Below are 19764 nucleotides of genomic sequence, written 5' to 3'. Positions count from 1 at the left end.
GGTTCCTGATGTCAGTTTACAGGAGGCACTTGGCACTGTCAAACCAGCCACAGTTGCCTGTGGTGGTGCCTTCGGTCTGGGAGGCATCCTCATCCGTGCGGAATTTTAGCAGGCAGCCGGCAACTCCAGGACACCGGGTCCTGGATATGAACCATATTTCAGTAGATAAACAAAACTCACCAGGCCAGGTTCCTGATGTCAGTTTGCAAGAGGCGCTTGGCACTGTCAAACCAGCCACAGTTGCCTGTGGGGGCTCCTTACATCTCGGCGGCATCCTGATCCGTGCGGAATTTCAGCAGGCAGCCAGCCACTTTGGGCCACCGGGCCCTAAACACAAACGATGGCCTTTCCCCAGAGAAACAAAACTCACCAGGCCAGGTTCCTGATGTCAGTTTGGAGGAGGCACTTGGCACTGTCAAACCAGCCACAGTTGCCTGTCGTGGTACCTCCGGTTTGGGAGGCATCCTGATCCGTGCGGAATTTCAGCAGGCAGCCGGCCACTCCAGGCCACCGCGCCCTGGACAGGAACCATCCCCTTTCCCCAGAGAAACAAAACTCACCAGGCCAGGTTCCTGATGTCAGTTGGCAGGAGGCACTTGGCACTGTCAAACCAGCCACAGTTGCCTGTGGGGGCACCTTGCATCTGGGAGGCATCCTGATCGGTGCGGAATTTCAGCAGGCAGCCAGCCACTCCGGGCCACTGGGCCCTGGACACGAACGATGGCCTTTCCCCAACGAAACAAAACTCACCAGGCCAGGGTCCTGATGTCAGTTTGCAGGAGACACTTTGCACTGTCAAACCAGCCACAGTTGCCTGTGGGGGCACCTTGCATCTCGGCGGCATACTGATCCGTGCGGAATTTCAGCAGGCAGCCGGCCTCTCCGGGCCACCGGGCCTGTCTATGAACCATGGCCTTTCCCCAGAGAAAAAAAAGTCACCAGGCCAGGTTCCTGATGTCAGTTTGCAGGAGGCACTTGGCACTGTCAAACCAGCCACAGTTGCCTGTCGTGGCACCTTCGGTCCGGGAGGCATCCTAATCGGTGAGGAATTTCAGCAGGCAGCTTGCCACTCCGGGCCACCGGGCCCTGGACACGAACGATGGCCTTTCCCCTGAGAAACAAAACTCACCAGGCCAGGTTCCTGATGTCAGTTTGCAGGTGGCACTTGGCACTGTCAAACCAGCCACAGTTGCCTGTGGGGGCACCTTTCATCTGGGAGGCATCCCAATCGGTGAGGAATTTCTGCAGGCAGCCCGTCACTCCGGGCCACCGGGACCTGGCTATCAACAATCGCCTTTCCCCAGAGAAACAAAAGTCACCAGGCCAGGTTCCTGATGTCAATTTGCAGGAGGCACTTGGCACTGTCAAACCAGCCACAGTTGCCTGTGGTGGTACCTTCGGTCCGGGAGGCATCCTGATCGGTGCGGAATTTCAGCAGGCAGCCGGCCACTCCGGGCCACCGGGCCCTGGACACGAAGGATGGCCTTTCCCCTGAGAAACAAAACTCACCAGGCCAGGTTCCTGATGTCAGTTTGCAGGAGACACTTGGCACTGTCAAACCAGCCACAGTTGCCTGTGGGGGCACCTTGCATCTGGGAGGCATCCTGTTCGGTGCGGAATTTCAGCAGGCAGCCAGCCACTCCGGGCCACTGGGCCCTGGACACGAACGATGGCCTTTCCCCAACGAAACAAAACTCACCAGGCCAGGGTCCTGATGTCAGTTTGCAGGAGACACTTTGCACTGTCAAACCAGCCACAGTTGCCTGTGGGGGCACCTTGCATCTCGGCGGCATACTGATCCGTGCGGAATTTCAGCAGGCAGCCGGCCACTCCGGGCCACCGGGCCTGTCTATGAACCATGGCCTCTCCCCAGAGAAAAAAAAGTCACCAGGCCAGGTTCCTGATGTCAGTTTGCAGGAGGCACTTGGCACTGTCAAACCAGCCACAGTTGCCTGTCGTGGCACCTTCGGTCCGGGAGGCATCCTAATCGGTGAGGAATTTCAGCAGGCAGCTTGCCACTCCGGGCCACCGGGCCCTGGACACGAACGATGGCCTTTCCTCTGAGAAACAAAACTCACCAGGCCAGGTTCCTGATGTCAGTTTGCAGGTGGCACTTGGCACTGTCAAACCAGCCACAGTTGCCTGTGGGGGCACCTTTCATCTGGGAGGCATCCCAATCGGTGAGGAATTTCTGCAGGCAGCCCGTCACTCCGGGCCACCGGGACCTGGCTATCAACAATCGCCTTTCCCCAGAGAAACAAAAGTCACCAGGCCAAGTTCCTGATGTCAGTTTGCAGGAGGCACTTGGCACTGTCAAACCAGCCACAGTTGCCTGTGGTGGTACCTTCGGTCCGGGAGGCATCCTGATCGGTGCGGAATTTCAGGAGGCAGCCGGCCACTCCAGGCCACCGGGCCCTGGACACGAAGGATGGCCTTTCCCCTGAGAAACAAAACTCACCAGGCCAGCTTCCTGATGTCAGTTTGCAGGAGACACTTGGCACTGTCAAACCAGCCACAGTTGCCTGTGGGGGCACCTTGCATCTCGGCGGCATACTGATCCGTGCGCAATTTCAGCAGGCAGCCGGCCACTCCGGGCCACCGGGCCTGTCTATGAACCATGGCCATTCCCCAGAGAAAAAAAAGTCACCAGGCCAGGTTCCTGATGTCAGTTTGCAGGAGGCACTTGGCACTGTCAAACCAGCCACAGTTGCCTGTGGGGGCACCTTGCATCTGGGACGTATCCTGATCCGTGCGGAATTTCAGCAGGCAGCCCGCAACTCCGGTCCAACAGGCCCTGGAGACGAAGGATGGCCTTTCCCCAGAGAAACAAAACTCAACAGGCCAGGTTCCTGATGTCAGTTTGCAGGTGGCACTTGGCACTGTCAAACCAGCCACAGTTGCCTGTGGGGGCTCCTTGCATCTCGGCGGCATCCTGATCCGTGCGGAATTTCAGCAGGCAGCCCGCCACTTTGGGCCACCGGGCCCTAAACGCGAACGATGGCCTTTCCCCAGAGAAACAAAACTCACCAGGCCAGGTTCCTGATGTCAGTTTGCAGGAGGCACTTGGCACTGTCAAACCAGCCACAGTTGCCTGTCGTGGTACCTTCGGTTTGGGAGTCATCCTGATCCGTGCGGAATTTCAGCAGGCAGCCAGCCACTCCTGGCCACCGGGCCCTGGACAGGATCCATCCCCTTTCCCCAGAGAAACGAAACTCACCAGGCCAGGTTCCTGATGTCAGTTTGCAGGAGGCACTTGGCACCATCAAACCAGCCACAGTTGCCTGTGGGGGCACCTTGCATCTCGGACGTATCCTGATCCGTGCGGAATTTCAGCAGGCACCCGGCCACTCCGGGCCACCGCGCCCTGGACACGAATGATGGTCTTTCACCTGAGAAACAAAAGTCACCAGGCCAGGTTCCTGGTGTCAGTTTGCAGGAGGCACTTGGCACTGTCAAACCAGCCGCAGTTGCCTGTGGTGGTACTTTCAGTCCGGGAGGCATCCTGATCGGTGCGGAATTTCAGCAGGCAGCCAGCCACTCCGGGCCACTGGGCCCTGGACACGAACGATGGCCTTTCCCCAACGAAACAAAAGTCACCAGGCCAGGGTCCTGATGTCAGTTTGCAGGAGACACTTTGCACTGTCAAACCAGCCACAGTTGCCTGTGGGGGCACCTTGCATCTCGGCGGCATACTGATCCGTGCGGAATTTCAGCAGGCAGCCGGCCACTCCGGGCCACCGGGCCTGTCTATGAACCATGGCCATTCCCCAGAGAAAAAAAAGTCACCAGGCCAGGTTCCTGATGTCAGTTTGCAGGAGGCACTTGGCACTGTCAAACCAGCCACAGTTGCCTGTGGGGGCACCTTGCATCTGGGACGTATCCTGATCCGTGCGGGATTTCAGTAGGCAGCCCGCCACTCCGGTCCAACAGGCCCTGGAGACGAAGGATGGCCTTTCCCCTGAGAAACAAAAGTCACCAGGCCAGGTTCCTGATGTCAGTTTGCAGGAGGCACTTGGCACTGTCAAACCAGCCACAGTTGCCTGTGGTGGTACCTTCGGTTTGGGAGGCATCCTGATCCGTGCGGAATTTCAGCAGGCAGCCGCCACTCCAGGCCTCCGGGCCCTGGACAGGAACCATCCCCTTTCCCCAGAGAAAAAAACTCACCAGGCCAGTTTCCTGATGTCAGTTTGCAGGAGGCACTTGGCACTGTCAAACCAGCCACAGTTGCCTGTGGTGGTACCTTCGGTGCGGGAGGCATCCTGTTCGGTGCGGAATTTCAGGAGGCAGCCGGCCACTCCGTGCCACCGGGCCCTGGCTATGAACCACGGCCTTTCCCCAGAGAAACAAAACTCACCAGGCCAGGTTCCTGATGTCAGTTTGCAGGAGGCACTTGGCACTGTCAAACCAGCCATAGTTGCCTGTGGGGCCATCTTGCGTGTGGGAGGTATCCTGATCCGTGCGGAATTTCAGCATGCAGCTGGCCACTCCGGGCCACCGGGCCGTGGACATGAACCATGGCCTTTCCCCAGAGAAACAAAAGTCACCAGGCCTGGTTCCTGATGTCAGTTTACAGGAGGCACTTGGCACTGTCAAACCAGCCACAGTTGCCTGTGGTGGTGCCTTCGGTCTGGGAGGCATCCTCATCCGTGCGGAATTTTAGCAGGCAGCCGGCAACTCCAGGACACCGGGTCCTGGATATGAACCATATTTCAGTAGATAAACAAAACTCACCAGGCCAGGTTCCTGATGTCAGTTTGCAAGAGGCGCTTGGCACTGTCAAACCAGCCACAGTTGCCTGTGGGGGCTCCTTACATCTCGGCGGCATCCTGATCCGTGCGGAATTTCAGCAGGCAGCCAGCCACTTTGGGCCACCGGGCCCTAAACACAAACGATGGCCTTTCCCCAGAGAAACAAAACTCACCAGGCCAGGTTCCTGATGTCAGTTTGGAGGAGGCACTTGGCACTGTCAAACCAGCCACAGTTGCCTGTCGTGGTACCTCCGGTTTGGGAGGCATCCTGATCCGTGCGGAATTTCAGCAGGCAGCCGGCCACTCCAGGCCACCGCGCCCTGGACAGGAACCATCCCCTTTCCCCAGAGAAACAAAACTCACCAGGCCAGGTTCCTGATGTCAGTTGGCAGGAGGCACTTGGCACTGTCAAACCAGCCACAGTTGCCTGTGGGGGCACCTTGCATCTCGGCGGCATACTGATCCGTGCGGAATTTCAGCAGGCAGCCGGCCACTCCGGGCCACCGGGCCTGTCTATGAACCATGGCCTTTCCCCAGAGAAAAAAAAGTCACCAGGCCAGGTTCCTGATGTCAGTTTGCAGGAGGCACTTGGCACTGTCAAACCAGCCACAGTTGCCTGTCGTGGCACCTTCGGTCCGGGAGGCATCCTAATCGGTGAGGAATTTCAGCAGGCAGCTTGCCACTCCGGGCCACCGGGCCCTGGACACGAACGATGGCCTTTCCCCTGAGAAACAAAACTCACCAGGCCAGGTTCCTGATGTCAGTTTGCAGGTGGCACTTGGCACTGTCAAACCAGCCACAATTGCCTGTGGGGGCACCTTTCATCTGGGAGGCATCCCAATCGGTGAGGAATTTCTGCAGGCAGCCCGTCACTCCGGGCCACCGGGACCTGGCTATCAACAATCGCCTTTCCCCAGAGAAACAAAAGTCACCAGGCCAGGTTCCTGATGTCAGTTTGCAGGAGGCACTTGGCACTGTCAAACCAGCCACAGTTGCCTGTGGTGGTACCTTCGGTCCGGGAGGCATCCTGATCCGTGCGGAATTTCAGCAGGCAGCTGGCCATTCCAGGCCACCGGGTCCTGGATATGAACCATATTTCAGTAGATAAACAAAACTCACCAGGCCAGGTTCCTGATGTCAGTTTGCAGGTGGCACTTGGCACTGTCAAACCAGCCACAGTTGCCTGTGGTGGTACCTTCGGTCCGGGAGGCATCCTAATCGGTGAGGAATTTCAGCAGGCAGCCGGCCACTCCGGGCCACCGGGCCCTGGACACGAAGGATGGCCTTTCCCCAGAGAAACAAAACTCACCAGGCCAGGTTCCTGATGTCAGTTTGCAGGAGGCACTTGGCACTGTCAAACCAGCCACAGTTGCCTGTGGGGGCACCTTTCATCTGGGAGGCATCCCAATCGGTGAGGAATTTCTGCAGGCAGCCCGTCACTCCGGGCCACCGGGACCTGGCTATCAACAATCGCCTTTCCCCAGAGAAACAAAAGTCACCAGGCCAGGTTCCTGATGTCAGTTTGCAGGAGGCACTTGGCACTGTCAAACCAGCCACAGTTGCCTGTGGTGGTACCTTCGGTCCGGGAGGCATCCTGATCGGTGCGGAATTTCAGGAGGCAGCCGGCCACTCCGGGCCACCGGGCCCTGGACACGAAGGATGGCCTTTCCCCTGAGAAACAAAACTCACCAGGCCAGGTTCCTGATGTCAGTTTGCAGGAGACACTTGGCACTGTCAAACCAGCCACAGTTGCCTGTGGGGGCACCTTGCATCTCAGCGGCATACTGATCCGTGCGGAATTTCAGCAGGCAGCCGGCCACTCCGGGCCACCGGGCCTGTCTATGAACCATGGCCATTCCCCAGAGAAAAAAAAGTCACCAGGCCAGGTTCCTGATGTCAGTTTGCAGGAGGCACTTGGCACTGTCAAACCAGCCACAGTTGCCTGTGGGGGCACCTTGCATCTGGGACGTATCCTGATCCGTGCGGAATTTCAGCAGGCAGCCCGCCACTCCGGTCCAACAGGCCCTGGAGACGAAGGATGGCCTTTCCCCAGAGAAACAAAACTCAACAGGCCAGGTTCCTGATGTCAGTTTGCAGGTGGCACTTGGCACTGTCAAACCAGCCACAGTTGCCTGTGGGGGCTCCTTGCATCTCGGCGGCATCCTGATCCGTGCGGAATTTCAGCAGGCAGCCCGCCACTTTGGGCCACCGGGCCCTAAACGCGAACGATGGCCTTTCCCCAGAGAAACAAAACTCACCAGGCCAGGTTCCTGATGTCAGTTGGCAGGAGGCACTTGGCACTGTCAAACCAGCCACCGTTGCCTGTCGTGGTACCTTCGGTTTGGGAGTCATCCTGATCCGTGCGGAATTTCAGCAGGCAGCCAGCCACTCCTGGCCACCGGGCCCTGGACAGGATCCATCCCCTTTCCCCAGAGAAACGAAACTCACCAGGCCAGGTTCCTGATGTCAGTTTGCAGGAGGCACTTGGCACCATCAAACCAGCCACAGTTGCCTGTGGGGGCACCTTGCATCTCGGACGTATCCTGATCCGTGCGGAATTTCAGCAGGCACCCGGCCACTCCGGGCCACCGCGCCCTGGACACGAATGATGGTCTTTCACCTGAGAAACAAAAGTCACCAGGCCAGGTTCCTTGTGTCAGTTTGCAGGAGGCACTTGGCACTGTCAAACCAGCCGCAGTTGCCTGTGGTGGTACTTTCAGTCCGGGAGGCATCCTGATCGGTGCGGAATTTCAGCAGGCAGCCAGCCACTCCGGGCCACTGGGCCCTGGACACAAACGATGGCCTTTCCCCAACGAAACAAAAGTCACCAGGCCAGGTTCCTGATGTCAGTTTGCAGGAGACACTTTGCACTGTCAAACCAGCCACAGTTGCCTGTGGGGGCACCTTGCATCTCGGCGGCATACTGATCCGTGCGGAATTTCAGCAGGCAGCCGGCCACTCCGGGCCACCGGGCCTGTCTATGAACCATGGCCATTCCCCAGAGAAAAAAAAGTCACCAGGCCAGGTTCCTGATGTCAGTTTGCAGGAGGCACTTGGCACTGTCAAACCAGCCACAGTTGCCTGTGGGGGCACCTTGCATCTGGGACGTATCCTGATCCGTGCGGGATTTCAGTAGGCAGCCCGCCACTCCGGTCCAACAGGCCCTGGAGACGAAGGATGGCCTTTCCCCTGAGAAACAAAAGTCACCAGGCCAGGTTCCTGATGTCAGTTTGCAGGAGGCACTTGGCACTGTCAAACCAGCCACAGTTGCCTGTGGTGGTACCTTCGGTTTGGGAGGCATCCTGATCCGTGCGGAATTTCAGCAGGCAGCCGCCACTCCAGGCCTCCGGGCCCTGGACAGGAACCATCCCCTTTCCCCAGAGAAAAAAACTCACCAGGCCAGTTTCCTGATGTCAGTTTGCAGGAGGCACTTGGCACTGTCAAACCAGCCACAGTTGCCTGTGGTGGTACCTTCGGTGCGGGAGGCATCCTGTTCGGTGCGGAATTTCAGGAGGCAGCCGGCCACTCCGTGCCACCGGGCCCTGGCTATGAACCACGGCCTTTCCCCAGAGAAAGAAAACTCACCAGGCCAGGTTCCTGATGTCAGTTTGCAGGAGGCACTTGGCACTGTCAAACCAGCCATAGTTGCCTGTGGGGCCATCTTGCGTGTGGGAGGTATCCTGATCCGTGCGGAATTTCAGCATGCAGCTGGCCACTCCGGGCCACCGGGCCGTGGACATGAACCATGGCCTTTCCCCAGAGAAACAAAAGTCACCAGGCCTGGTTCCTGATGTCAGTTTACAGGAGGCACTTGGCACTGTCAAACCAGCCACAGTTGCCTGTGGTGGTGCCTTCGGTCTGGGAGGCATCCTCATCCGTGCGGAATTTTAGCAGGCAGCCGGCAACTCCAGGACACCGGGTCCTGGATATGAACCATATTTCAGTAGATAAACAAAACTCACCAGGCCAGGTTCCTGATGTCAGTTTGCAAGAGGCGCTTGGCACTGTCAAACCAGCCACAGTTGCCTGTGGGGGCTCCTTACATCTCGGCGGCATCCTGATCCGTGCGGAATTTCAGCAGGCAGCCAGCCACTTTGGGCCACCGGGCCCTAAACACAAACAATGGCCTTTCCCCAGAGAAACAAAACTCACCAGGCCAGGTTCCTGATGTCAGTTTGCAGGAGGCACTTGGCACTGTCAAACCAGCCACAGTTGCCTGTGGTGGTACCTTCGGTTTGGGAGGCATCCTGATCCGTGCGGAATTTCAGCAGGCAGCCGCCACTCCAGGCCTCCGGGCCCTGGACAGGAACCATCCCCTTTCCCCAGAGAAAAAAACTCACCAGGCCAGTTTCCTGATGTCAGTTTGCAGGAGGCACTTGGCACTGTCAAACCAGCCACAGTTGCCTGTGGTGGTACCTTCGGTGCGGGAGGCATCCTGTTCGGTGCGGAATTTCAGGAGGCAGCCGGCCACTCCGTGCCACCGGGCCCTGGCTATGAACCACGGCCTTTCCCCAGAGAAAGAAAACTCACCAGGCCAGGTTCCTGATGTCAGTTTGCAGGAGGCACTTGGCACTGTCAAACCAGCCATAGTTGCCTGTGGGGCCATCTTGCGTGTGGGAGGTATCCTGATCCGTGCGGAATTTCAGCATGCAGCTGGCCACTCCGGGCCACCGGGCCGTGGACATGAACCATGGCCTTTCCCCAGAGAAACAAAAGTCACCAGGCCTGGTTCCTGATGTCAGTTTACAGGAGGCACTTGGCACTGTCAAACCAGCCACAGTTGCCTGTGGTGGTGCCTTCGGTCTGGGAGGCATCCTCATCCGTGCGGAATTTTAGCAGGCAGCCGGCAACTCCAGGACACCGGGTCCTGGATATGAACCATATTTCAGTAGATAAACAAAACTCACCAGGCCAGGTTCCTGATGTCAGTTTGCAAGAGGCGCTTGGCACTGTCAAACCAGCCACAGTTGCCTGTGGGGGCTCCTTACATCTCGGCGGCATCCTGATCCGTGCGGAATTTCAGCAGGCAGCCAGCCACTTTGGGCCACCGGGCCCTAAACACAAACAATGGCCTTTCCCCAGAGAAACAAAACTCACCAGGCCAGGTTCCTGATGTCAGTTTGGAGGAGGCACTTGGCACTGTCAAACCAGCCACAGTTGCCTGTCGTGGTACCTCCGGTTTGGGAGGCATCCTGATCCGTGCGGAATTTCAGCAGGCAGCCGGCCACTCCAGGCCACCGCGCCCTGGACAGGAACCATCCCCTTTCCCCAGAGAAACAAAACTCACCAGGCCAGGTTCCTGATGTCAGTTTGCAGGAGGCACTTGGCACCATCAAACCAGCCACAGTTGCCTGTGGGGGCACCTTGCATCTCGGACGTATCCTGATCCGTGCGGAATTTCAGCAGGCACCCGGCCACTCCGGGCCACCGCGCCCTGGACACGAATGATGGTCTTTCACCTGAGAAACAAAAGTCACCAGGCCAGGTTCCTGGTGTCAGTTTTCAGGAGGCACTTGGCACTGTCAAACCAGCCGCAGTTGCCTGTGGTGGTACTTTCAGTCCGGGAGGCATCCTGATCGGTGCGGAATTTCAGCAGGCTGCCAGCCACTCCGGGCCACTGGGCCCTGGACACAAACGATGGCCTTTCCCCAACGAAACAAAAGTCACCAGGCCAGGGTCCTGATGTCAGTTTGCAGGAGACACTTTGCACTGTCAAACCAGCCACAGTTGCCTGTGGGGGCACCTTGCATCTCGGCGGCATACTGATCCGTGCGGAATTTCAGCAGGCAGCCGGCCACTCCGGGCCACCGGGCCTGTCTATGAACCATGGCCATTCCCCAGAGAAAAAAAAGTCACCAGGCCAGGTTCCTGATGTCAGTTTGCAGGAGGCACTTGGCACTGTCAAACCAGCCACAGTTGCCTGTGGGGGCACCTTGCATCTGGGACGTATCCTGATCCGTGCGGGATTTCAGTAGGCAGCCCGCCACTCCGGTCCAACAGGCCCTGGAGACGAAGGATGGCCTTTCCCCTGAGAAACAAAAGTCACCAGGCCAGGTTCCTGATGTCAGTTTGCAGGAGGCACTTGGCACTGTCAAACCAGCCACAGTTGCCTGTGGTGGTACCTTCGGTTTGGGAGGCATCCTGATCCGTGCGGAATTTCAGCAGGCAGCCGCCACTCCAGGCCTCCGGGCCCTGGACAGGAACCATCCCCTTTCCCCAGAGAAAAAAACTCACCAGGCCAGGTTCCTGATGTCAGTTTGCAGGAGGCACTTGGCACTGTCAAACCAGCCACAGTTGCCTGTGGTGGTACCTTCGGTGCGGGAGGCATCCTGTTCGGTGCGGAATTTCAGGAGGCAGCCGGCCACTCCGTGCCACCGGGCCCTGGCTATGAACCACGGCCTTTCCCCAGAGAAACAAAACTCACCAGGCCAGGTTCCTGATGTCAGTTTGCAGGAGGCACTTGGCACTGTCAAACCAGCCATAGTTGCCTGTGGGGCCATCTTGCGTGTGGGAGGTATCCTGATCCGTGCGGAATTTCAGCATGCAGCTGGCCACTCCGGGCCACCGGGCCGTGGACATGAACCATGGCCTTTCCCCAGAGAAACAAAAGTCACCAGGCCTGGTTCCTGATGTCAGTTTACAGGAGGCACTTGGCACTGTCAAACCAGCCACAGTTGCCTGTGGTGGTGCCTTCGGTCTGGGAGGCATCCTCATCCGTGCGGAATTTTAGCAGGCAGCCGGCAACTCCAGGACACCGGGTCCTGGATATGAACCATATTTCAGTAGATAAACAAAACTCACCAGGCCAGGTTCCTGATGTCAGTTTGCAAGAGGCGCTTGGCACTGTCAAACCAGCCACAGTTGCCTGTGGGGGCTCCTTACATCTCGGCGGCATCCTGATCCGTGCGGAATTTCAGCAGGCAGCCAGCCACTTTGGGCCACCGGGCCCTAAACACAAACAATGGCCTTTCCCCAGAGAAACAAAACTCACCAGGCCAGGTTCCTGATGTCAGTTTGGAGGAGGCACTTGGCACTGTCAAACCAGCCACAGTTGCCTGTCGTGGTACCTCCGGTTTGGGAGGCATCCTGATCCGTGCGGAATTTCAGCAGGCAGCCGGCCACTCCAGGCCACCGCGCCCTGGACAGGAACCATCCCCTTTCCCCAGAGAAACAAAACTCACCAGGCCAGGTTCCTGATGTCAGTTGGCAGGAGGCACTTGGCACTGTCAAACCAGCCACAGTTGCCTGTGGGGGCACCTTGCATCTGGGAGGCATCCTGTTCGGTGCGGAATTTCAGCAGGCAGCCAGCCACTCCGGGCCACTGGGCCCTGGACACGAACGATGGCCTTTCCCCAACGAAACAAAACTCACTAGGCCAGGGTCCTGATGTCAGTTTGCAGGAGACACTTTGCACTGTCAAACCAGCCACAGTTGCCTGTGGGGGCACCTTGCATCTCGGCGGCATACTGATCCGTGCGGAATTTCAGCAGGCAGCCGGCCACTCCGGGCCACCGGGCCTGTCTATGAACCATGGCCTTTCCCCAGAGAAAAAAAAGTCACCAGGCCAGGTTCCTGATGTCAGTTTGCAGGTGGCACTTGGCACTGTCAAACCAGCCACAGTTGCCTGTGGGGGCACCTTTCATCTGGGAGGCATCCCAATCGGTGAGGAATTTCTGCAGGCAGCCCGTCACTCCGGGCCACCGGGACCTGGCTATCAACAATCGCCTTTCCCCAGAGAAACAAAAGTCACCAGGCCAGGTTCCTGATGTCAGTTTGCAGGAGGCACTTGGCACTGTCAAACCAGCCACAGTTGCCTGTGGTGGTACCTTCGGTCTGGGAGGCATCCTGATCCGTGCGGAATTTCAGCAGGCAGCTGGCCATTCCAGGCCACCGGGTCCTGGATATGAACCATATTTCAGTAGATAAACAAAACTCACCAGGCCAGGTTCCTGATGTCAGTTTGCAGGTGGCACTTGGCACTGTCAAACCAGCCACAGTTGCCTGTGGTGGTACCTTCGGTCCGGGAGGCATCCTAATCGGTGAGGAATTTCAGCAGGCAGCCGGCCACTCCGGGCCACCGGGCCCTGGACACGAACGATGGCCTTTCCCCTGAGAAACAAAACTCACCAGGCCAGGTTCCTGATGTCAGTTTGCAGGTGGCACTTGGCACTGTCAAACCAGCCACAGTTGCCTGTGGGGGCACCTTTCATCTGGGAGGCATCCCAATCGGTGAGGAATTTCTGCAGGCAGCCCGTCACTCCGGGCCACCGGGACCTGGCTATCAACAATCGCCATTCCCCAGAGAAACAAAAGTCACCAGGCCAGGTTCCTGATGTCAGTTTGCAGGAGGCACTTGGCACTGTCAAACCAGCCACAGTTGCCTGTGGTGGTACCTTCGGTCTGGGATGCATCCTGATCCGTGCGGAATTTCAGCAGGCAGCTGGCCATTCCAGGCCACCGGGTCCTGGATATGAACCATATTTCAGTAGATAAACAAAACTCACCAGGCCAGGTTCCTGATGTCAGTTTGCAGGAGGCACTTGGCACTGTCAAACCAGACACATTTGCCTGTGGGGGCACCTTGCATCTGGGACGTATCCTGATCCGTGCGGAATTTCAGCAGGCAGCCCGCCACTCCGGTCCAACAGGCCCTGGAGACGAAGGATGGCCTTTCCCCAGAGAAACAAAACTCAACAGGTCAGGTTCCTGATGTCAGTTTGCAGGTGGCACGTGGCACTGTCAAACCAGCCACAGCTGCCTGTGGGGGCTCCTTGCATCTCGGCGGCATCCTGATCCGTGCGGAATTTCAGCAGGCAGCCGGCCACTCCAGGCCACCGCGCCCTGGACAGGAACCATCCCCTTTCCCCAGAGAAACAAAACTCACCAGGCCAGGTTCCTGATGTCAGTTGGCAGGAGGCACTTGGCACTGTCAAACCAGCCACAGTTGCCTGTGGGGGCACCTTGCATCTGGGAGGCATCCTGATCGGTGCGGAATTTCAGCAGGCAGCCTGCCACTCCGGGCCACTGGGCCCTGGACACGAACGATGGCCTTTCCCCAACGAAACAAAACTCACCAGGCCAGGGTCCTGATGTCAGTTTGCAGGAGACACTTTGCACTGTCAAACCAGCCACAGTTGCCTGTGGGGGCACCTTGCATCTCGGACGTATCCTGATCCGTGCGGAATTTCAGCAGGCAGCCGGCCACTCCGGGCCACCGGGCCTGTCTATGAACCACGGCCTTTCCCCAGAGAAAAAAAATGAACCAGGCCAGGTTCCTGATGTCAGTTTGCAGGAGGCACTTGGCACTGCCAAACCAGCCACAGTTGCCTGTGGTGGTACCTTCAGTCTGGGAGGCATCCTGATCCGTGCGGAATTTCAGCAGGCAGCCGGCCATTCCAGGCCACCGGGTCCTGGATATGAACCATATTTCAGTAGATAAACAAAACTCACCAGGCCAGGTTCCTGATGTCAGTTTGCAGGTGGCACTTGGCACTGTCAAACCAGCCACAGTTGCCTGTGGTGGTACCTTCGGTCCGGGAGGCATCCTAATCGGTGAGGAATTTCAGCAGGCAGCCGGCCACTCCGGGCCACCGGGCCCTGGACACGAAGGATGGCCTTTCCCCTGAGAAACAAAACTCACCAGGCCAGGTTCCTGATGTCAGTTTGCAGGAGACACTTGGCACTGTCAAACCAGCCACAGTTGCCTGTGGGGGCACCTTGCATCTCAGCGGCATACTGATCCGTGCGGAATTTCAGCAGGCAGCCGGCCACTCCGGGCCACCGGGCCTGTCTATGAACCATGGCCATTCCCCAGAGAAAAAAAAGTCACCAGGCCAGGTTCCTGATGTCAGTTTGCAGGAGGCACTTGGCACTGTCAAACCAGCCACAGTTGCCTGTGGGGGCACCTTGCATCTGGGACGTATCCTGATCCGTGCGGAATTTCAGCAGGCAGCCCGCCACTCCGGTCCAACAGGCCCTGGAGACGAAGGATGGCCTTTCCCCAGAGAAACAAAACTCAACAGGCCAGGTTCCTGATGTCAGTTTGCAGGTGGCACTTGGCACTGTCAAACCAGCCACAGTTGCCTGTGGGGGCTCCTTGCATCTCGGCGGCATCCTGATCCGTGCGGAATTTCAGCAGGCAGCCCGCCACTTTGGGCCACCGGGCCCTAAACGCGAACGATGGCCTTTCCCCAGAGAAACAAAACTCACCAGGCCAGGTTCCTGATGTCAGTTTGCAGGAGGCACTTGGCACTGTCAAACCAGCCACCGTTGCCTGTCGTGGTACCTTCGGTTTGGGAGTCATCCTGATCCGTGCGGAATTTCAGCAGGCAGCCAGCCACTCCTGGCCACCGGGCCCTGGACAGGATCCATCCCCTTTCCCCAGAGAAACGAAACTCACCAGGCCAGGTTCCTGATGTCAGTTTGCAGGAGGCACTTGGCACCATCAAACCAGCCACAGTTGCCTGTGGGGGCACCTTGCATCTCGGACGTATCCTGATCCGTGCGGAATTTCAGCAGGCACCCGGCCACTCCGGGCCACCGCGCCCTGGACACGAATGATGGTCTTTCACCTGAGAAACAAAAGTCACCAGGCCAGGTTCCTGGTGTCAGTTTGCAGGAGGCACTTGGCACTGTCAAACCAGCCGCAGTTGCCTGTGGTGGTACTTTCAGTCCGGGAGGCATCCTGATCGGTGCGGAATTTCAGCAGGCAGCCAGCCACTCCAGGCCACTGGGCCCTGGACACGAACGATGGCCTTTCCCCAACGAAACAAAAGTCACCAGGCCAGGGTCCTGATGTCAGTTTGCAGGAGACACTTTGCACTGTCAAACCAGCCACAGTTGCCTGTGGGGGCACCTTGCATCTCGGCGGCATACTGATCCGTGCGGAATTTCAGCAGGCAGCCGGCCACTCCGGGCCACCGGGCCTGTCTATGAACCATGGCCATTCCCCAGAGAAAAAAAAGTCACCAGGCCAGGTTCCTGATGTCAGTTTGCAGGAGGCACTTGGCACTGTCAAACCAGCCACAGTTGCCTGTGGGGGCACCTTGCATCTGGGACGTATCCTGATCCGTGCGGGATTTCAGTAGGCAGCCCGCCACTCCGGTCCAACAGGCCCTGGAGAAGAAGGATGGCCTTTCCCCTGAGAAACAAAAGTCACCAGGCCAGGTTCCTGATGTCAGTTTGCAGGAGGCACTTGGCACTGTCAAACCAGCCACAGTTGCCTGTGGTGGTACCTTCGGTTTGGGAGGCATCCTGATCCGTGCGGAATTTCAGCAGGCAGCCGCCACTCCAGGCCTCCGGGCCCTGGACAGGAACCATCCCCTTTCCCCAGAGAAAAAAACTCACCAGGCCAGTTTCCTGATGTCAGTTTGCAGGAGGCACTTGGCACTGTCAAACCAGCCACAGTTGCCTGTGGTGGTACCTTCGGTGCGGGAGGCATCCTGTTCGGTGCGGAATTTCAGGAGGCAGCCGGCCACTCCGTGCCACCGGGCCCTGGCTATGAACCACGGCCTTTCCCCAGAGAAACAAAACTCACCAGGCCAGGTTCCTGATGTCAGTTTGCAGGAGGCACTTGGCACTGTCAAACCAGCCATAGTTGCCTGTGGGGCCATCTTGCGTGTGGGAGGTATCCTGATCCGTGCGGAATTTCAGCATGCAGCTGGCCACTCCGGGCCACCGGGCCGTGGACATGAACCATGGCCTTTCCCCAGAGAAACAAAAGTCACCAGGCCTGGTTCCTGATGTCAGTTTACAGGAGGCACTTGGCACTGTCAAACCAGCCACAGTTGCCTGTGGTGGTGCCTTCGGTCTGGGAGGCATCCTCATCCGTGCGGAATTTTAGCAGGCAGCCGGCAACTCCAGGACACCGGGTCCTGGATATGAACCATATTTCAGTAGATAAACAAAACTCACCAGGCCAGGTTCCTGATGTCAGTTTGCAAGAGGCGCTTGGCACTGTCAAACCAGCCACAGTTGCCTGTGAGGGCTCCTTACATCTCGGCGGCATCCTGATCCGTGCGGAATTTCAGCAGGCAGCCAGCCACTTTGGGCCACCGGGCCCTAAACACAAACAATGGCCTTTCCCCAGAGAAACAAAACTCACCAGGCCAGGTTCCTGATGTCAGTTTGGAGGAGGCACTTGGCACTGTCAAACCAGCCACAGTTGCCTGTCGTGGTACCTCCGGTTTGGGAGGCATCCTGATCCGTGCGGAATTTCAGCAGGCAGCCGGCCACTCCAGGCCACCGCGCCCTGGACAGGAACCATCCCCTTTCCCCAGAGAAACAAAACTCACCAGGCCAGGTTCCTGATGTCAGTTGGCAGGAGGCACTTGGCACTGTCAAACCAGCCACAGTTGCCTGTGGGGGCACCTTGCATCTGGGAGGCATCCTGTTCGGTGCGGAATTTCAGCAGGCAGCCAGCCACTCCGGGCCACTGGGCCCTGGACACGAACGATGGCCTTTCCCCAACGAAACAAAACTCACTAGGCCAGGGTCCTGATGTCAGTTTGCAGGAGACACTTTGCACTGTCAAACCAGCCACAGTTGCCTGTGGGGGCACCTTGCATCTCGGCGGCATACTGATCCGTGCGGAATTTCAGCAGGCAGCCGGCCACTCCGGGCCACCGGGCCTGTCTATGAACCATGGCCTTTCCCCAGAGAAAAAAAAGTCACCAGGCCAGGTTCCTGATGTCAGTTTGCAGGTGGCACTTGGCACTGTCAAACCAGCCACAGTTGCCTGTGGGGGCACCTTTCATCTGGGAGGCATCCCAATCGGTGAGGAATTTCTGCAGGCAGCCCGTCACTCCGGGCCACCGGGACCTGGCTATCAACAATCGCCTTTCCCCAGAGAAACAAAAGTCACCAGGCCAGGTTCCTGATGTCAGTTTGCAGGAGGCACTTGGCACTGTCAAACCAGCCACAGTTGCCTGTGGTGGTACCTTCGGTCTGGGAGGCATCCTGATCCGTGCGGAATTTCAGCAGGCAGCTGGCCATTCCAGGCCACCGGGTCCTGGATATGAACCATATTTCAGTAGATAAACAAAACTCACCAGGCCAGGTTCCTGATGTCAGTTTGCAGGTGCCACTTGGCACTGTCAAACCAGCCACAGTTGCCTGTGGTGGTACCTTCGGTCCGGGAGGCATCCTAATCGGTGAGGAATTTCAGCAGGCAGCCGGCCACTCCGGGCCACCGGGCCCGGGACACGAACGATGGCCTTTCCCCTGAGAAACAAAACTCACCAGGCCAGGTTCCTGATGTCAGTTTGCAGGTGGCACTTGGCACTGTCAAACCAGCCACAGTTGCCTGTGGGGGCACCTTTCATCTGGGAGGCATCCCAATCGGTGAGGAATTTCTGCAGGCAGCCCGTCACTCCGGGCCACCGGGACCTGGCTATCAACAATCGCCATTCCCCAGAGAAACAAAAGTCACCAGGCCAGGTTCCTGATGTCAGTTTGCAGGAGGCACTTGGCACTGTCAAACCAGCCACAGTTGCCGGTGGTGGTACCTTCGGTCTGGGAGGCATCCTGATCCGTGCGGAATTTCAGCAGGCAGCTGGCCATTCCAGGCCACCGGGTCCTGGATATGAACCATATTTCAGTAGATAAACAAAACTCACCAGGCCAGGTTCCTGATGTCAGTTTGCAGGAGGCACTTGGCACTGTGAAACCAGCCACATTTGCCTGTGGGGGCACCTTGCATCTGGGACGTATCCTGATCCGTGCGGAATTTCAGCAGGCAGCCCGCCACTCCGGTCCAACAGGCCCTGGAGACGAAGGATGGCCTTTCCCCAGAGAAACAAAACTCAACAGGTCAGGTTCCTGATGTCAGTTTGCAGGTGGCACGTGGCACTGTCAAACCAGCCACAGCTGCCTGTGGGGGCTCCTTGCATCTCGGCGGCATCCTGATCCGTGCGGAATTTCAGCAGGCAGCCGGCCACTCCAGGCCACCGCGCCCTGGACAGGAACCATCCCCTTTCCCCAGAGAAACAAAACTCACCAGGCCAGGTTCCTGATGTCAGTTGGCAGGAGGCACTTGGCACTGTCAAACCAGCCACAGTTGCCTGTGGGGGCACCTTGCATCTGGGAGGCATCCTGATCGGTGCGGAATTTCAGCAGGCAGCCTGCCACTCCGGGCCACTGGGCCCTGGACACGAACGATGGCCTTTCCCCAACGAAACAAAACTCACCAGGCCAGGGTCCTGATGTCAGTTTGCAGGAGACACTTTGCACTGTCAAACCAGCCACAGTTGCCTGTGGGGGCACCTTGCATCTCGGACGTATCCTGATCCGTGCGGAATTTCAGCAGGCAGCCGGCCACTCCGGGCCACCGGGCCTGTCTATGAACCACGGCCTTTCCCCAGAGAAAAAAAATGAACCAGGCCAGGTTCCTGATGTCAGTTTGCAGGAGGCACTTGGCACTGTCAAACCAGCCACAGTTGCCTGTCGTGGCACCTTCGGTCCGGGAGGCATCCTAATCGGTGAGGAATTTCAGCAGGCAGCTTGCCACTCCGGGCCACCGGGCCCTGGACACGAACGATGGCCTTTCCCCTGAGAAACAAAACTCACCAGGCCAGGTTCCTGAGGTCAGTTTGCAGGAGACACTTTGCACTGTCAAACCAGCCACAGTTGCCTGTGGGGGCACCTTTCATCTGGGAGGCATCCCAATCGGTGAGGAATTTCTGCAGGCAGCCCGTCACTCCGGGCCACCGGGACCTGGCTATCAACAATCGCCTTTCCCCAGAGAAACAAAAGTCACCAGGCCAGGTTCCTGATGTCAGTATGCAGGAGGCACTTGGCACTGCCAAACCAGCCACAGTTGCCTGTGGTGGTACCTTCAGTCTGGGAGGCATCCTGATCCGTGCGGAATTTCAGCAGGCAGCCGGCCATTCCAGGCCACCGGGTCCTGGATATGAACCATATTTCAGTAGATAAACAAAACTCACCAGGCCAGGTTCCTGATGTCAGTTTGCAGGTGGCACTTGGCACTGTCAAACCAGCCACAGTTGCCTGTGGTGGT

This window comes from Passer domesticus, chromosome W, assembly GCF_036417665.1.
Source record: "Passer domesticus isolate bPasDom1 chromosome W, bPasDom1.hap1, whole genome shotgun sequence".
NCBI classification, from domain to species: Eukaryota; Metazoa; Chordata; class Aves; order Passeriformes; family Passeridae; genus Passer; species Passer domesticus.
This window is presented reverse-complemented; position numbering follows the sequence as displayed.